Source organism: Corvus brachyrhynchos, unplaced genomic scaffold (genome assembly GCF_000691975.1).
Source record: "Corvus brachyrhynchos isolate BGI_N302 unplaced genomic scaffold, ASM69197v1 scaffold17, whole genome shotgun sequence".
NCBI classification, from domain to species: domain Eukaryota; kingdom Metazoa; phylum Chordata; class Aves; order Passeriformes; family Corvidae; genus Corvus; species Corvus brachyrhynchos.
The window spans coordinates 266,127-284,307 of NW_008240046.1; the positions used below are offsets into that span (position 1 = coordinate 266,127).

The 18,181-nt window shown below is 34.5% G+C and overlaps 1 protein-coding gene across 5 annotated transcripts in view; it reads left to right on the forward strand.

Moving 5' to 3' along the window:
• The window catches only part of PCDH7 (protocadherin 7), a 272,817-nt gene that overhangs the window by 65,340 nt on the left and 189,296 nt on the right, over positions 1-18,181 (forward strand). The gene's annotated exons all lie outside the window — the stretch shown is intronic.

Genomic DNA, 18,181 nt, shown 5'->3' on the forward strand with positions numbered 1-18,181 from the left:
CTGAACAGCAGCACAGCCTTCAGGTGTATCAGGTACTCCCCCCCATTTTTTATCATCAGCAAACTTGCTTAGGCTGCACTCTAGTCCAGGCTGCTGATAAACAAGTTGAATAAGGCTGGATCCCTGGGCAACACCATTGATTATGGGTCTCCAGCTGGATTCTACTCCACTGATCATGACTGTCTGAGTTCTGCCATTCAGCTAGTAACACCATTTAAATGGAGGATGCTGGAAGAAACTTACCTGATTTGAAATAAATAATTAGATCCTTCACATAAATATTCCATTTACCTGCATATTTGAGAAGGGAAGCTGGAAAGACCCTCTTCTCTGGCACAAAACCAGTCACAATACAATGAAGATTTAAAAACTAAGCACAAAAGATTTTATTCATTTTTCTATAACATAATTTTTAATATATGTTGAATTAAAAATCTAAGACAATAAATGTCCTGAAGTGAGCACAAAGCTAGAATTCACTGACTGCTCTTCAGTGTTGATGCTGCACACTGCGGGATGACAATTTTGTTGTACTCTCAATCAAGGTGCTGGGAAGAAGACCAATACTTGAGTAGAATGAGTAAGAGATTGCTACATTTTGGTATAATACATTTATCCTGACGTAGAAACAGAAACTTTAAGCAATTTCTTTATTTAGGGAGATGCTTGGGAAGATAAAAGATTCTATAGATTTACGACTTGCCTAATGGTCTCTTTCCAATTACTTAATGTCCTCATTTGTCTGAGGCTAGAAACACTATTCCTGCCAAGGCAGGCAATCTCTAATGTGTTGATATTTTTAATCCTGAAATACTTCTTGTCCTTAATCCAAATAGGGGCTTCATCCTCTTAACATGAGAAGTTTTCCTCTTTGAGGAATTCCTGTATCAATAGACCAGTTGAGTCTATTTCATAAATGACATAATAACTGTTTGTTTTTGTTTCCCAAGAAGGGCTTGGACATTTCTAAATGTTCAGAGAACTACTAGGTATTTAGAGTTGTATGGTTGCACCCCAGAGCTGCTGCTTTAGGTTTTTAGTGGCTTTTTTACCCCCTTCTTTTTGTTTCTGGTGAAGATTGCCTGCTGAAGCTCTTCAGGAAAGAACTGCAAAACCCAACCAAATTCTTACAAAATCATAACTGTCATGGGGTGTGTATATAGTTAAAATAAGAGAGCCATGCAGTGATCAATCAATGTATGCAATTAAAACCTGCTGTTATTAATATTATAGTTTCTGTGTTTGTCAGTCAAGTAAATATAGTAGCAGAATGTAACTTAAAGGTTTGCTTACTGTCTTTCATGTCTTTTGGGGGATGAATTCCAGCCTATAAATCTAGACATATTATACACAATGTGATGTATGAAGTATAAGGGGGTGAAGCCCCTTTAGTATACACTTAGGTATAAGAGAACAGCAGAAAAGGACTAAGGAGGACTTGATTTACATGAACTAGGTGTAAGAAAATGAAAATCTCATTGATGCATATTCTGCAAATATTTCATACTTAATTCTGCTAGTGTTTGTTATTTTTGTCTGTGATTTCTACCTACAAGACAAAGATAAAGCAGCTGTTCTAATTGTTATGAATAATTTACCTTTTAGTTTCAAAAGCACTGATATTTGTACTTTAGAAATACAAAAAGGAAAAAATGAACTTTCAAAGAAATGGTAAGCAGAATACTTTCACAGTCTTTATGATGAAACATTCCCTGTTTGTTGCCCATACGACAGCTCTGGCAACATTATAAATCTTTCTAACCTTCCTCTTCCAATTTAGCTATACTCACGGGGATATATGTTGAGGGCATCTTAAGCATAAAGAAAACAAAGATGCTAAGATACAAAACAAATACGACAACTAGAATTTTTAACCTGTGTGGGTTTGGAAAGGATTTATACTGTAAATCAAAGGGAAATTCCTTTGTGCCTCTCTTCTTTTTAAAAAATTCACCCATGCTTTTTTCTCAGTGCCAAGACTGTTCTATTCTGTCTCTCAACTTTTATATTCTAGAAGTGCATGGATTAGTTGGCTGTATAAGAAATTCAAAATATTGTCCATGTTGGCATATATAGACTCTCTAAGTATTCGGCAATTAGATTTATGTGCTAGGGTAGTGATACAGAAAAATTTCAGTCCCATCACTTTCGCTATGGAGCATGAGGGAAAGCTATGGAAATAGCATATAAGCTCCTGGCAGCCAGGAGTAGTAACCCTTTCTTTGTATTTAACTGCAGCCATATTGGTTAGCCTGTAAGGATGCATAAGTCATCCTTTATGACTTGATGCTGGACTTATAGAAATGAAAAGGTTTTTTTTGTAGGAGGTAAAGAAGTCTTAAAATAGATAGGGGAACAAAGTGAAATAGAACCTGAAGTGAAGAAAGAAACTATCCTTCACTCCCTATGATGAGGCAAAATAAAGAAATAAATGCACCAATAAATAAGTTAATAAAGGTGCATAATGTGACCAAAAAAAGAGAGTATTTTCCTTATATAGTATTTAAATGACCTTGCAAAAGAAAAAAGTCACATTAACTGGTAATGAAATGGGACAAGGGCAGTCCTGCTGTCACAGCACATAACATCCCCTTTCAGTTTTTAGTTTATTGCTTGCTGTTCAGGATTTGTTTACTTTGAATTTTAAAATTAAATTAATGAGTAACAGTAAAAAATTAGATGTTATTTTTGGTCAGAATAATAAAAGTGAAGTTTTAAACAGCCTCCCATATGGTGATCCAAGCACAAACAAAGGAACAGAAAAAGACTTCAAAGGGTCTGCAACTCATGGGGCAAAGGAAGTAGTGTATTTGTTGATGCTTCTCCTTATCCCACAGAAACTCTTCTGTATATATACCTCATAATTAGGGCTTCGTGTGCCTGCAGGGAGGGTACACAGCCAGGGAGCAGCCTTTATGCACAGCATGCTACCCTAGCAACCTGATAGATTTCCAGCAGAAATTTGTGTGGGAGTTAATGCTGATCTTTGCAGAGTTAACCCATTTTTGGAGAGAGAAGTATGCACAGCTGTTATGGACTAGTCAGCACAGTTTGCCTTCTGAAATGTATAGGAAAAGAACTTAGTCAGTATGTTCATATTTGGATATGTACCTGGAATTTCCTTGCTCATCTACCAAATCCCTTTGTGTAGAGTAATGTGGCATCAGCTCACTAACTGTGCTCTTGACATTTCTTAGGTTTGGCATTTAATTGTCACCTAAGCATGATATGAGTTTTGAGTCTGTCTTTTGCTCGGTTATACTAGAATAGCCTTTTAAAAAGTGAAATTTCCATCTGAAGCTGAGCTCTGTCAGTCTTAGCCCAAGTCCTAGGACTAATATATGAGAAAATGTAAATGAATACAGAAGTGAGTGAGAAAGGCATGAGGAGAGGAATTGTGTTTCACTGAGAACTCCAACATCAATAAATCTTTGGGACCAGAATGTTTATATCTCTTGTCCTTGCACTTTCCTCAGATCAGAGCTAGAAAACATTACTACCACAGAGTGAATAGCATATATGTGTCTTGTGGCTGTGTTAATCTCATGCAGTATTTTAAGAGCATAGAGAAGAATAACCCTTTTGGGTGTGCAGAGAGTGGGAAATTGCCTAATGATCAAGTGTGAAAGAGTAAGGCTGTGGAAGAGACAGATTTCTGAATCTCTGACAGGCTGTAGGGACTATTTGCAGCTTATATAATTGAATTTTGAACCACTAGAAGAAGAATTTATGTGCACAATTTCTGCTGTTTTCCATCCCTGGAGGAAAACTTCACTGCATCACAGTCTACCCAATCATCTGATATCCTCATTACTCAGCAGAAAAACAGATCTGTGTGATAGGAGGTGTATGTTTGCATAAAGTCTCAATGACATAAACCTGGAAAAATTCTGATTTTAGCTGTCAATTGTATTGTTAGGGTAATGAAGAGACTTTCACCTTTCACAGTCAAGTGCAAAGCTAAGAGAGTCACATGCAACAGGCACCTAAGATTCCAGTGGGTTTATCAGAAGTAAAGTTGAGAGCCTCTAAGTGAAAGTTTCAGCTTTCCCTTTACTAGCACTTAAAACCTAAAAATGCTGTCAGTTCATTCCTGTTAAGTTTCCTTGGATTTACTAATCTAATTTAAGTGAAAATTCTTGAAGAAATTTTGGCCTTATATCCTCAGCTATTTCCACTGACAAAATTTGAAATCAGTTTATGCATTAAGCTTGTTTGGACTTCCAAACCCTTTTTGTCTGGTAATTGACTTCCTAGTATTAATTAAAACAGTAGGGCAGAATAGTAAAACATGAATGGATTGAAGCGGAGTAGACTAGTCTGGGAGAAGTATTTTGTACATCTTCCTCATATTCTCGGGATACCCAACTCTTCTCCTCACACAAGAATTACGCATATGTCCACGTAACTGATGTGTAAAGGACTGCTCATTTGACCAAAACCAAAATGAGGCTGAGGATGAAGAGTCCTTGTGATGTCGTCTGCCACAATGCATCTCCATTGTGCTTAGAGAAGTCTACGGTATTGTGTCTCTGATGCTGCACTGGAAAAGAAGTAGTTCCATATCGCTGTAAACCAAGAATGCTGTAAGCAACACAGTAGAATTTCAGTTTTTTTATAGTATACTAACCACAGTTTTATTTTACCCACATGGAAGTGTGAGATGGGTTTGAACTATTACAATCAGCTTTATAGATAAATACATCTTTATTATCAAGTTCCCTATCAGTCTTTCTACCCAATTTGAAATTTTATATTGATATCCTTCAACACTGCAATATATTTTATCATTTGCCACAATAAAATCAATAGCTTTACTGAAATCCCTACTAGAACTGAAGGACCACTCACTATAATAGCAAGAAAGAAGTCTTTGCAAGGTTTTCTGAAGATGTCTGTCTGGATTTGCTGGATCCACTGTATTATTTGCAGAACTCATAAAAATATCCTATTACTTGGACACCACTACAATGGAACCATAATATTAAATTTTTATTTTGCAACTTAAATAACTAAAATTAGCATTCAAAGTGACTTTTTTATCTTCTAAATTTGAAACTTCCATGAATAGGCTCTAAATGAACTTTGTACTGCTGGAAGGAAGCCTTTCATGTGGTATTCATCAGTTGCTATGCTTGTTCAAAGCACTAACGAATAAGAATGCAATCATTACGATATAGACTAGTTCTAGCCCCTTGAAATCAACACATTAGAATAAGAAACTATTCATGCCACACCTGGATAAGTTCACCAGGCAATTAAACATGAAAGATACAATTAATCTTTTTCCTCTTCATCATGATTTATACAACGGTTTAAATTAATTTCCTTTTTTCAAAATTAGGACAGATATCTTAATAATATAAAGTTGATTCTATATGTTTGTGAACTGGACATCTATATGTTTGTTCACATTAGGCTTAAAGTCTTCCATCCCCACAGTATTTTTTAGAAATCTTTTAGAAATTTTTACTATTTGGCAAAGAGGGTCTAGCAGCCCCAAATCCCTTCTGGCTCAAAGTTTGTGCTGGTATGATATCAGAATATGTCATATGACCCTGAACTGAATTATTCCTCATATAGTCTGCATTATAGCCAAATTTTCACCAGAGCTATTGTTCTATTTCTCATATATAACCTTAGGACAGACTGCTTTACCTCTGGTCCATACTGTCTTAAGAAATTGATTTCTGAGTCCAAACTTTGACAAAAGCTTTCTGTATTTCACAAACACCCGTTATAACCACTAAAATTTATTAATTACCATTATGGCAATGGCAGCTGGATGTTCATGCTTTTCCACTGACTCCCATTCAAATTCCAAATATTTTAAAAGCTTTTCAAACATTCATCTATCTTCATTTGCTTTGTTTCTCAGCCAGTTCCTCCAACACCTGCCCCATCCTTCCTACAGAGTCATGCCTGCTGGTGTGAAAATATGTTCTTTTGCAGAGTTCTATGAAGCAGCCTACTTGCATTTTTCCTTCTAATCCAGCCTTAATTGCCTTTCTAAACTTAAAACTGCATTCTTTTTTATTTTTCTTTACACACATTTGCTTTCTGTAATGCTGTTACGGGGGTATATTACATTGCACATAGTCCTGTCTGTTTTGCTATTTTAATACATATATTTTAATGGTGCAGCAAATACATGTGGTACAAACTGGGCTACCTTTGTTTTGGCTCTGTCTGTGTATTCTAGTATGGCTGGACTTATTTATGGGTATAGTAAATACTTACAATGCTATCTATGCTTCTATTCTGCATGGATATAGGAGTTTGCGTGACACAGTATGTATCATCTTTTGGCGTGAGTGTGTCCACTGTGACAGCAGTGCTACGTGTGCTTTTACCCTTGCTCATGTCTTTTCAAACTTATGCTTCATAAGTCAATATTGTAACAGGAGAAGGGATGGTGGCATAGAGTTTGAGAGCACTTGAGGACACTGAATAAATCACTGAAACACTTCAGCCAAGGCTGCTGATGCAAACTAACAAAATTAATGATTCTGCCCCTCTACTTTGTTCTGGTGAAACCCCACCTAGAATACTGAGTCCAGCTCTGAGGTCCCCAGCACAGGAAGGACATTGACCTGTTGGATCAAGTCCAAAGGAGGGTCATGAAGTTGATGAGAGATTTAGAATGAAGTGGTAACTTTGCCTACAGCGTGACTTTACCTACAGGGTGATTCTGTGGACAGAAAAACAGGAGTAAAAGCATTTAAGATGGATCAAATTTGCTTTTTCAGTTGTACTTAGCTAGTAAAATTTTTGTCACACGTATATGGCCACTGTGAGAGAATCACAAATACCTTTTCAATACTTCCTTGACAGGCATTTGCAGCAAACTTGTCAGGTTTCCTGTAGGACCTGTTTTCTCTAAAATTAGTGTGTTGCTTCACTGTATTGCGGAGACTTTTTCAGAGTGGCATCCTTCTCCTTGCCGATACATACTTCTGTTCAAATGATGCACTACATGTCTCATTTTACATAGAATGAAGATCAGGGTATCGCTGTCATGAGACATTTGAAATTCTTCATGCAATCTGCACTATGAAGGAACATACTGTGAACTGGAGAGATCACCTTTTGGGCATCTTTCAGCTGGTGGCATATTTCCCTCTTAGGAAGGCTGACAGTTCTTGCCCTAAATCAAGATTTGTTCTGCTGCTGAATAATGACACTCTGCAGTACTTTGGATATTTGGCTCGCTTAGAACTGAGGTAATCCTTTCTGTGTCAGGTTATGTAAATGCAGTTGGCTTATGTTGCTTTTTCATAAGTTACAGAAACCATAGTGCTTTTATAAAAGTTAATATAGTTTGTAATTAGTTCTTATTTTCGGTTGTTTATTCTTCCTCCCCAGTTGCATTCCAAAGCCTGTTACTCTCTGAGCACTTGTTCAGAATACAGGTCTTACTGTCTGGTGTATTTTGCATCCTTTATACATCATCAATATCAAAGACACTGTTTTTCAGCATGTTATGGGATTTTCAGGATAGAAAGAGACTGTGTATACTGGTATTTTTTTTCATATGACAAAGTACTATGATGATGCTCTTAATTATTACAGAATGTTTCAATAAAAATATTCCTATGTAATATTATCAAATTCATAATTAATGTTCTTTAAAAATATTTTTCTATGTGAATATTTCTACAATGCTCTGAAGTATTATAAGCTTTTGATACTGTGTTTATTCTAGGGTTTTCGTATATGTTTAAGTCTTTTAACTGTTGTACTGCCAATGATGTATATGCATTTGACTGTCAGTACTTCTGCTGGCACCAAGATGAAATGTGGAATCTTTTCCTTAAGAGTCCGTAAAGAGAGAGCACATGGGCAGCTGTTGTTAGACAATGTGATCTTCACTGACTTTAAGCAGACATTAAGATCCACATAGAGAGGAGCAGGCCTGGAAGGTCAGTTGTGTCCAGAAAAACAAAATTGTCATTTATGCTTCTTTTACTGTGTTATTATTTCCACTATACTTTGCTTACAGATCTGAGACAATCACTGCCCTTCTCACTAGTGAGTAATAGCAAGAAAAAATTAAAAGCTGAAAGAAGTAGCTATGGTACTTAATTTGGGGTTGAGATAATCCAAGACAAAAAAACTAATAAATTAGATTTAAAAAAAAGAAAAAGGAAAATAGGTTGTTTTTTTTTTTTTTTTAGCCTTTCAATGACAGCAATAAAATATAGCCACGTCAGCAGAAAGTTCCTGCTTGGTGTATTGGATTTATGTGTTTTCTATTGACTTGACTTCAACAGTATGAGACCCACTTACTTCCTTAAGGAAATTGTTATTTAAACCCATTTTCTACTTTATCAGACCCTTACTTTATTGCATATTGCATTATATGTTTAAATCTGTATAGCTCAGTTGGCTTCCATGTAGCTGTTCACTTTCTGAGAATTTAGTGTATGTGCAAAGGTGGGTCCCTGTTGTTTGCTTTTATAGACTCTTCATAGATTAGCAAGGAGATGACTTACCTGACTTCTCAAATTTGGTAAACCTTCCCACACAAAATTATCCTGACTGTTATAAATTTATTCATACTTTTGATTAGGAAACTAAAAATGTGTTAATAAGTAATAAATTAATAACGCAAGGTTCACAAAAGCAAGCAAAATAATGAAAATTAATTGCAGTGTCATGAAAGGAAAAAATCTGCTTTATGTTGATAAGTATATCCTGAAATATAAATAATTTTTCTTTTTAAGCGTTAAGTAAATGTTGGGTGAGGAATTTTTTTCCATGGGGATGACATTAAAATGTAAACTCATTTAAAATACTGCTTTTCTAAAATGCAATTGATTTTTTTTCATCAAATGACAGGGGAAAATCCTCCAGATCTTCTCAAGAATATAACCTGCAGACTGACCTGGCAGACCAATCATGTAGATTTCAGTATCAGTTAGAGATGTATAGTCCTATAATAATAGACACGCAGATATTATATAAGCATATAAACTATGATGCTTAATGGCACATCTTGCTCTCAAAGAAACCACAAGTCACTGAAATGTTGCAAAGGGTTCAACAAAGATGAAATCAATTCTTTATTTTACCTATACTGAGAACATGTTTTGTTGAGTATATATTAATCTTCTTGCAGTTTTCTCTTCCTCTGTAAATTGAAGAAAAAAAATCTTACAGTATCAGTTCCTGTGCCCTGCTCATTAAAGGCCTTTTAATTTATTTTGTCCTTCACTGCATGGTTTATGTTTGAAATACAGTTGAATTCTCATCTAGTCTGTCCCTTCTTCTCTGATAATAATAATAATAATAATAATAATAATACTCCATTTAAATTTTTCTACAGCATCTTTTTCTCAGCTAAGATTTTCTCTTTTATATTATTGGGCTTTTATTTGAAAACAGGCACCTTGCAATTAATTACGCTAATCATAGTAAAAATGGTTTTGGTTAATTTTTGGGTTTTTTTCTTCTTTTTTTCAATGTGAAGGTGAGGCATACTTTCAATATACAAAATTTTTTTCAAAATACGTGTGTATACTAAAAATTATTTGAATGTGTTCTGTTTATGAAGAATTTCTGTAAAATATATGATACAAATTTTCAGTAAATTTAAAAACTTTTTAGTCATGGATTCCTATTTTCTTAGGAATTTTGTTCTTGTTTTCTTTCCAGAGAACTAAGAAAAAATTCTTTTAAAGTATGAAAAATGAAACAAAAATTTTTACATACAGTCAAAATGAATGAAAGTAGCTTCGTAATATATTTAGAGAACTACCTACCCATATAATAACTAGACCTATGAATCACTAGGAATAAATAAAAATTATAAACATATTCAGCAGCTGTTTCTTAGTTACTTTGCATCTTCCTTCTCATTATACTTTAAATTCTTTTTTTGCGTTTCTTTCCTTACCTTGTATTCTATGCTTTTGAATTTTTCATGTCATGTCATATTTATTTGACATTCAAGGAGCAGTTCCAACAAGCTCTTTTGACATCTTTTAATAGTATTTCGGCAAAACCCTTTTGAATATAGGGGGTGTTTTGGGGGTGTGGAAGGCATTTTAAATAAATAGCTACATAGGTTTAATTTTCATCTTCTTAAGTGGGTGAGATGACATTCACTAGTTAATATACAGATTTCTAGCTGTCAGGATAATACTAACAAAACAGACAAGAAAACATTAATCCTAAATACCTGATACTTCATTAACTCATGCAAATAGAATTTTTACAAAGCTATATGGATTTAAATAAGAAAACAAGAGATTTAATGTAAGATTAAAATAAAATTTATTTATTAAATAATAAACTATAATATTTAAATAATAGAATTGTTAGCCTTTTTCCATGTTAATAAGCCATATATGCACTGTTGTACTCTGTCTGCATGGTAGCAGACATAGCCAAAATAGTCAAAGCAATAAATATCTTTCATTTACAAATGAATGAGGAACACCTGTAGACAGCTGAAGAGAGTTTTATAAAGGATACTATTCCAAAAGAACATTATATTCTATAGAATTTATGTTCTACAGACGCATGAATTATAGGAATTATCACAGGACAATTTGTCAGTCTACATTTTTACATACAAGTTTAGAACATATTTTCAAACCTATGTTTAAATCCCTGTTACTTCCTTATCCTGGGTAATTCTTTAATTCAGTGTAAAATTCAATGAGCTCACTTTAACCATTTTTCTTGATTCAGAAGTATTCAGTCATAGACCAGCAGCTATTACTGTAGGCACAGTAAAACCAAGTGTCTTGTGGGCAATGAAGACATTTGACACTGAGAAATAAGGACCATGACCTAATAATTTTTCTAATAAAGTTATCACTAAAACTTGACATGGATTATAAAAATCAAAAGATTCAAAATATTAAATGAACTTTTTAAGAGAAATTCTGCTAGTTTTCTAATAGTTGGGGTTTTTTTTCCCCAGTATGTCTTGTGTTAACCTTAAAACAGGCATTCTTTATGCTCCATAAATGTGTGTAGAGGTCTTTTCTGAAGAAGTTACTCAACTAAAACAGGTGTTATTATTGGGCTCTATGTGTAGACCTTCATTCAGTTTATAGAGTCTAGATCACTTTTGGGTCATTACAAACAAGTATTAGAGGGTATGGTTTGGTTTATGATTTATAAATCAAAGTTGTGTGTGAACAAGTATGAATAAATTCTGACTGTGCTTAAGGTCCAGAACTGAATCAAGTTAATTCAATAGCTTAGAGAATTCTATTGAAAATTATTCATTTCCCCACCCCAGCAAACAGATAGGTTATGATAGGGAGAACAATACAGATTTTTATGCCAATGGTAAATACATCAGCCTCTGATTTACAATATAGTACTCCATCTAATATGTGTTCAAAAAAAAGTATAGATGTATACACATTTTGACTGGAAGACTTGTAATGAACCTTTTAGTATAGCAATTCATCAGTATCCACTGAAAATTAGTTTTAATTGGAAAGATAATTCAACTCTTAACAGTAAAAATGCCTTTCATTATTGTTTTATTGGAGATTGGAAGTCTGACTGAACTGCCCTGTAAAACTAATCAGAAATACAAAGGAATAGTTCATTATAGCAATTTCACTCATTTTTGGTCTTTCATATTTTAATATTTGTTTCTTTGTATTTATGATTTTTTTAAATAGCTAAAGATTTCACCCTCACAACTAAATTTTCTAAAAGAGAAATAGTTTTATTTCCTGTGCTCTTGCCTTGCCTTTTCCCTAATTCCATAAAGGAGTCAAGTGTAACATCAGGGAGAGTATGTAACTGTAGTTTTAAGAATTTTTATAACTGGCATTCTAAAATGGAATTTTTAAAAGTAAACCATATATTGATTATACGCCAGTTAATACACCCATCTTCAAAAATCATTGGCTTTCACCATAAACGTTATTTCAAACTCTGTATAGCCAAATCCTACATTTCAGCATGGCAGATCAATCTTTGACCTTAAAATCTTGTCTTTAAAGAACCTTTCATGGGTAAGAACAGTTTCCTTCAGCAATATATACCCACTAGATTAGCATTTTGCCATAATTGTTACTGATTTCCACAGAGTGATAGATCAAGTTCATTTGTCAGGATATCAATTAAGTGGTATAGATTTGGAATTGTGTTGCCCTGATGATGATGTGGTGATGGAGTATGTGAGGAATAAATTTTTATGTGTGATGGTAATATAAGAGTTTCCCCTTGTTCAAATGTAATTTAAATAGACAAAAATAGAATTCTGTGCCTTTTTTAACAAGGATAAATGAAATGATTCATTTGCAAATTGCATGTCCCCAAAGTAACTGAAGAAAAAGTTATGTTCTATGAATAAATAGGTTCAATGTGGGTTACAAAGTCTTTATTTTCAAAGGCAAATTGTTAAAATTTGAGAAAATTTTCACTGATAAGTCACATGATGAACAAATGCAGGGTGGTGTTTTGTGAAATACTGCATACTTTTTTTTTTTTTTTTGTAAAATTCTTTATATGAACCCTGAAAATTTTCATTTCATCTTCGCTTGTCACTGTCCTTCACTCTGTCAGAGAGTTTTCCTGAGTAATTTTGGTCACTGGATAATTCTTCATGTGCATATTCCCTCTAAGATACCATCATCTGCAGTGGTTTGTGCAGCTAGAAGTCCACTTGATATACACTGCTTAGTGCTGCAGAGCAACATGCAGGAGTTCTCCACCCTGGTGTGGTGTTCCAGAGTGCAGTTTGAAAGAGCATGCTAGGCAGCAATCCTGTGGTGTTAGTCACCTCCTCTTTCATTCATCACTGTTCAAGTAAAAATGAAGTATTCATAGGCAACACAGTGACAAGGACATATAAAGACATATTTACACAGAAGTGTGACACTAAGTATGCCTGTATATGTCTTGTATTTTTATTAATTCCCAAGGTCAATTAGATGAAGATTGAGTTCTTATGCCCTCTTATGCCTTAAATGCCAAATCTTCATTTCACTTTCATAGATTGCAGACTTGCACTTTCTTTTGTACATCACCTCTATCTTTGATGGTCATTCAGTTATCCCTCTCAATCTCCATTTTCCATACTTCTCTACAAAACATTATTATAACATGACCAGATTTGCATAAATACTCGAGTTTAATTTTCGATAATATTATGCCTGTATCAAAAGAGGCAATCAGGTGGTTTCGAGCATTTTGAATAAGCTAGCTTGGAATGAAACTTCATGAAAACAGAGAAAACAGAAAAGCAAAAATATAACCAAAATATGTTTATCTAAATTATTTGGTACCTTTATCTGACAGCATTTCCAAGAACAGGAAAGATAAATACTCTCATAGATTAACGAGTTTATTGTTATTTTTACTATGCATAATGAGACAGGGATGGCAACTATTTTCAACTAATTCAGTTAAGACCTATTTACTTTCCAAACTGCTTCATAATGGTGAGAGAGAATATTTCCATAATGACATTTTTTCTTGTGGCCCTTGCTCTGAAGTGTTTTTGTTCTTTCATGTACATACTGAAGCAAGCAGCCGTTTGCGACTCTTTAGCAACTGTGATTGAAACATTATTTTGCAGGAAAGCAGGAGAGATTCTCTTCCCATGGAATGAGAAGAGAAGTTTGTACATTTTAGCTGTCTTGAGGGACCATTTCCAGTTCTTTCTCATCTGTCTCATTGTAGTAACGATTTAATGTTATAATAACACAATGCAATATGAGAACTGTAAAGTCTTAACAACAGGCTTTATTGTGATCCTTCTCTATGGCTGCAATGCTGGAAAATGAAGGTAAAAGTGTGACGGCCTTATCTACATTTCAAGTCTTCATGGAGGGTGGATATTTACTGATTTTTATAGAGTTTTTATGTCAGTTAAATTATTTTATATTGGAGCATGAGGTTTTTTTGCCAATGGAGTTGTATAACATTAACATGCGTGCTGTCATATCAGCTTGCAATAATTGCTTTGGTGAGTCACATCAAAAGCTATTGTCCCTTTCCTTACAGATGTAAGGAAACCTGAACTAGATCTGGTTTCTAATGCTAGTATATTTGCATCTACACTCTAGCTAAGCATGGCTTTATGTACACAGATATTATAAAAGGGGTCAAGCTTTGTTTATTAAAAAAACCAGAGTCTTTTATCAGGAAGGATAATCTTCACCCATAACTGTGTCACAGCACCTCTCTGACAGAAGAGCTCACTCATGAAGGTGCACTTCACAAGCAGCCAGTGCATCCTAAGGAATAGAGTTCTGCTCTCTGTAGTACACTAGACATCTTTTTGAGTTCTGATTATACATCATTTTTCACACCCCTCTGGCCTGATCAAAAGGCTGAGCCAAAATGGAGCCCTGAACATAGTTTCTCTATGACTAGCTTAAAATGATGATAAATTACTTCACCCTGATTCAATTCATCTAGAGATTGAGAATATGATAGCTCCCATTTTAATTAAAACCACTTCCTTTTTTCTTTATTTTTTCCAAATATATTAAGGAAACAAGGAAAACAGGATTTCTGTTGTGAAGATGCATGCATTAATATATTTAAGAAAATCTCTTTTAAAATTTTCTCCTTGCTTCTAAGCAACCTAGATAGCTTTACATCCTATTTCCTAAATAATCCCCTGTCCTCAACAACTGTATTAGTAAAACAGTGCACGGAGATGTTTTACAATTTCCTTGTCTTTAGATAAAGCATATATTTATAGAAGTCAGTAGCATACTGAAGTGCCAGTTAAATCTCAGTGAAGGACTTTGGTATTTTGCAGAGTTTGAGGCTTGTTTCCTGTATACAACCCCTGGTATGTTAGAAGTGGCAATAAATCATCAGAGCCATTTTTATAGCCTGGTAATACTTTCCAGAGGAGGCAAGATCTCCTCCACAGTCTTGCTATGTAATCTACATGCAGAAAATTACAAAGAAAAGCAGATGGCACCTCTCCTACTTTCTTCCTGGAGCCACAAGCTGAAGTACAACATGCATGCTGTCTAAATGCTACACCTTTTGGCAGATGGCAGAAATATTGTTTAGCCTGTATATATGATAGAGTTATAACAGAAATCTGTCAAGTTAAGAGAATATTTGATGTGGCAATGATGGGGAGTGCAGTACTTTTCTAATGTTCTCTGGCATCTCTATTTTCTCTTTATTTGACACAAACAAGGGAAAAAACCCAAACAAACTATTTAATGCACCTTCCTTTTCTCTGAGCCTTGCTGGATCAGAACCTTACTCAAAAACCCATGAGTAGATCAGTCCCTGTAGAAATATGAGAATTATTGAAACAACAATACTGATTAACAAAATCTTAATAAAGCTTTTTTTCAATGAAAAATCTTCAATAGGAAACTTCAAAGGATGAAATGATACCTGTACAGAATCTGTTAATTACTGTGGTATTACAATCATGTCTGGAATGAAAAGCATCTACTGCTCTAATACTACTTAACAGATTTAAGGATAAAGTGTGAGTGAGAGTATAGCATGCCACAGTTTTTTTTAATGGGAAATAATGTGAAATGTGGTTAGCATACCGAATAAGAGCATAATATTCCTCATAGTACTCCTCATGCACCCTTCCTTGCTTATCCGCACAAATGAAAGAAAATACAAAAGAGTGCATTCTCAGCATCAGTGGTTTTTGACATGAGTCTCTGTTCACATGAGTACTCCCATTGACTTAATGGGTCTTTTCATGCCAAAAAAAAGATTTCCCATGTGACCATGGTTTTCAGGGTACCTCTCAGGTTCTAAAATAGACCTTTATAGCAATTCAAATCACAAAGTAAGTGAATTATAGGTTGTTTCTTACTACACAAGCCTTTGATATCAATGATTTGGTAATCTGAGCCAGGCTGAAACTAATTACTTGAGGCTTACTTAGCTCAAAAACGTCTAAGTGGTAAAGAATACCCATGAATACAAGTGACTGAGCTCTTTGAAAATGCACTTGCCCTCATCTTCCTTATAAATGAGATTCAGGTGTAATTATTGTTTCCTAGTACAATTAATCTTTATGATGAATGGCACACATTATGGACAGAGAATAATTTCTAATTAACTTATTTCTTGTAGTGGTTCTGTGTTTTTGACAGTCTGAAGTAGGGCAGGAAGTGCAAAAAGTTACGTTATTCAGGGATATCCCACAGAAACACTTGATTAATAATGTAAAGAGAAAAGGAAGAATGGGGATCATAAACTGCATGTTCCAGAGGACTACTTATGAGGTTTCTGAGGTTTCTCAGCTGGCCTCTGATGTTCAGCTTGTATTAAGTAACAACTTAAGAGAGCAGTATAATGGTAAATTATACAAAAATTTACTTGAAACTTTTCTTTGTCTAATAATAAAGCTGTCAACTTTTTGGTAAGTTTAAGGACATAAAATTAATACTTAAAAAACCCACTCTAACTCTCGATTTCCAAGATCTGGGTTTATGGATCTAACTCATCAAATTAACACTGTTCTGAAAGTCAGCATCAGTGGAAGCCAATAGAAAGACTCCATAGATTTAGTAGGCTTTTCATTAGACACTTATTTCACTAACAATCCTGACTAATTAAGCCCTTTGGTAGTGAAACAAAGATCCCATTAGCAGCATTGCAATTTCAAAGAATGCAAAGTTAGATAGTTACTCTTGTGTCTGGCGCTTGTTAGCTTGCTTTTTTCTTAAGTAGTGACTCAGCTAAGAGTCAAACTCATATTCACATACTGGAATGAGGGAGAGGGAGCAAAATTTTTTTTTGCCCTTAAAACAAACAGGTCTGCTAGTGCAATATTCTCTCTGGTAGATTAGGACACACTTTATGTTTTTTTTGAGAATTGAGAGCAATACTTTGCTTTGAAAAAAATGTTAGGAAAATGTCTACTAAAATTTTATTTTGCAGGAGGTTTTCAGATGATGTTGTATGACTAATATTTAAACATACCTCATTGGTTATATTTAGCATTTTACTCCTATCTGGAATTAGTGACAAAATTTTGGTAAGCAGAATTTTAAATTGCAAATACTATGTCAGATGGAAACAGATTTTTATCTGTGTATAATGTGACTAGCTAGAGTGCTTCTTGCTGTAACACAGGCATGCTATGAAGATTTTGTAATCTTAGCGTTTCTGGAGATTTCAAAGTCTTGGTGGTTCTGGACAGACTCCCAGTTTTAGAAGGAGAGAAGCTGATCAACACTTTGCCAGTGGTAACAGAAGCCTTTAATCAGAGTCTGGAAAATTAATTCTCTGTAAAAGCATCTGGATGCTTTTCCTGCCTTGTATTCATCTTCTTTTGCAGTGCTTTATGTTTTACTTGTGGACTCTATCATAAACAGGAGTTAAAAAAGGAAAAGCTAAAGCAAACTTGCTGCAATCAGCAGAAGACAACAGATGCCTTAGTGGGAAATGAGTTTCAAAGTGAAAATTAATACAATGAGTAGTACAGCTACAACATGTGGAATATAGAGTGAATTACAATGAGGAAATTGCTCTTTCTACTGAGCAAGCTTTTTGCCATACTTTTATTCATGCATTTGATAACACTGTTATCCTAACATTGTTCTGCCTATAAGGCTTTTACAACCATGATATACAAGAGCTTTGTTTTTTCCTTCACTGTGATGACTCTGTCCTTTGGTATTTTTCCTAGCTTGACATGAGGCAGTAATGGTTCTATTAGCTTCACTGTATCTGCTGAGCTTGCTGTTTTCAGGGAGCATGTCATCACCAGCCTTTCTGCAGCTTCCTTATTAGCATGTGCCCTTTACTGACTCTGCAGGAGCTATCACCTAGAATTAAATATTTTCTGCTAGACCTGTCCTTACTCTGTGCAAAAATGATTACAATCCATTACGCCACCCTTTTGCTGACAGGCAGATACCACTGAGATTGCAATAAAATTGCTCCAAATTTAAATATGACACTAGCTTGCTGCACTGAGGATTTTGATAAAAGGAAATATTGGAAAAAAATCTTTTCAGTTCACTAATTTGTGTTGAAATTTTGAGAAGAATAATGTGGATACTTATTAAAATTATTGTATCAGCTATGCTGTATAGCTGTGATAAACATAAAAATGGAAAACATAAACATTTTTACTTCATTAAGGTTCCTAATAAGGTGTAGAATATCACAGACATTTAGGATGTAAAATATTGTAATGGAAAACAAAAGCTTTGAAATTATTAATTCTTAATTTTTCCTGTAATAC